Genomic DNA, 2,108 nt, shown 5'->3' with positions numbered 1-2,108 from the left:
AAACTAGTTCCAATGAAGTAGAAGATGGTGTTATTGTATTGAGACATATTCCCAGCATACACTGATAAAGGATTACAAGGTGACTGAGTAACTGAACTGCAGTCATCAGACACATAATACTGACCAGAGGAGACACTGCAGGAGCTACTGAAGAATAAGAGAACAACCACTAACAGGAGAGACATAGCTACTGTCTGTACTGACTGACTAGTGTATACTTGCAGGCTGCGAGTGATGACTTATATAGACTACTTGTTCTCCAAATATAGAAATGTGATGCATATTTGTGTTCGTTACTAATTAATACAGTGCTACTAGAAGAGTCATTCTATAGTTCAGTGATCATCCTAATTATTCATAACTTTAGTGTGGCCCATATTCATGTCATTTTTACTAATTCTCAATTTATGATCTATAATTCCTTGATAAGAAAATTAGCTAAGAAATATACACATAACTTGTAATGATAAGTCATCAATGATCATTCAATAGATTGTACATTGACTAAAATTAATGCTCTACTGGTATTATGGTTATAGTCATGAGTGTGCATAACCTCAGTATTACTGTGCATTACTGCATTATGTGCATTACGTGGTTTTTGTTGTTTGGTTGGTATGGTAACGTAATAGGGGCGGGGCTTATTGTACTTTGTGTTACATAATGTCAATATGTCATCTCACAGGAAACATGCTCAATCACATGGAACTTGCTCTTGTGAAGTAAATTGTTTTATAGTTAAGACTTAAAAGAGATTCCTTATTTCTTTTTAGGTGTTGAAGAAAGAAAATGCCTTCTTAAAATCAGAGCTAGAAACTTTAAAGTAAATTAAATAATAATTAATTATAAGTTTTAATTATTTTTATTTGTAGGATTGACTACACTCAGTTAATAAAGGAGAAATCAGTTGAGAATTTCAGTGAGAGACAAGTCAATTTATTAAAAGCTCACATACTCCAGCTGGAGTGACAGGTAGGCCCCTCCCATTTTTGGATCATGTGACCTCATTACAGTTATTAATATTATCTGATGCTCTTGAGGGCCAGGTTCAATTGCTATCTGATCTTCAGGTTTATGGGGAGGCACTGGAATATAAGATAAAGTATGTTTAAGGAATTCATGCAGTGGAAGCACATGTACATGTATTGTTATAGTATTAGTGGTTGAGTACTAGTGGTTGGATATTGTCAATGACTGCCTGATATGCTCAATAATGTAATGGGTGAATAATATTATTAAAGCCAAAATCACTACATGTACAATGTACTACCTGTACATGCATATAACACTAGTGCTACTACATGTACATTTATGAGTAATTTTTAATGGCAAATAGTATTCTTATTAATTAATTTTTTTAGAAATAAAGAGCCAATTGCTGAAGATGCAACACGTTTAAGAAAGTTAAATCAAAGGCTTAAAAAAGTAAAACCTTCTACCTCTCTCCTATTCCTACTCTCCCCCCCCCTTTCTCTCTCAAGGTGTCATGTCCCAGAGAAGATGTTGCTCTATCTTTAGTGTATACTGGTGGATTATCAAAGCCACTCACAATATTGGACTCTTTATCTAACAAAGATAATATATCACTTAGAGAAATAGTGAGTACTGATGAGTACATGTGCCAATGTATTGTGTGCTTACTGGGAAAGAATTTAGTGATACATGTACATGTACTTACGTGTATGTTATGTAGAAAGCTTGAATGGATTTCAATCATAAAATTGGATTTTTATGAACATTTTAAGCTACCGTGTACACAAAAATTGAGCCAATTTTTTTCAAAAATTAAAAGATGGAAATCCTTTATTTTTATAATTTTATTTGATTCATATACAATTTCTTATGTTGTGTAGAAAGTTTGAACAAATTTCGATCAAAATTAGATTTTTTATGAATTTTTAAAATTACGGGTGGAAGTCATTGTACTATATTACTTGGTCTTTGGTCAAATTTTGTCTCAAAATGATTAGGACAGAATTCTTAATTTTTATAATTTCTTCTGTTCACATACATGTACATGTTCTGATGTTAGAAAGTTTTATCTAATTTTGGATTTTTAAAAAAAATTGGCCAATGCTGGTCAAAACTGGCTAGGAAAGAATTCTCCA

At 32.4% G+C, this 2,108-nt stretch overlaps 1 protein-coding gene and 1 long non-coding RNA gene across 3 annotated transcripts in view; both read left to right on the top strand.

Annotated features, from left to right (window-relative positions):
- The window catches only part of LOC100633553 (uncharacterized), a 26,908-nt gene that overhangs the window by 16,113 nt on the left and 8,687 nt on the right, over nucleotides 1-2,108 (top strand). The gene's annotated exons all lie outside the window — the stretch shown is intronic.
- Nucleotides 704-1,656, top strand: LOC109581942 (uncharacterized). Its single transcript, XR_002184825.1, has 6 exons — nucleotides 704-722; nucleotides 774-823; nucleotides 873-972; nucleotides 1,014-1,102; nucleotides 1,362-1,425; nucleotides 1,482-1,656. It is a non-coding gene; the product is annotated as an uncharacterized LOC109581942 (long non-coding RNA).

This window comes from Amphimedon queenslandica, unplaced genomic scaffold (genome assembly GCF_000090795.2).
Source record: "Amphimedon queenslandica unplaced genomic scaffold, v1.1 AMPQUscaffold_13410, whole genome shotgun sequence".
Classification (NCBI taxonomy): Eukaryota; Metazoa; Porifera; class Demospongiae; order Haplosclerida; family Niphatidae; genus Amphimedon; species Amphimedon queenslandica.
Note: the sequence above shows the minus strand (reverse complement) of the source record. Positions and strands in the feature narration are given on the sequence as shown.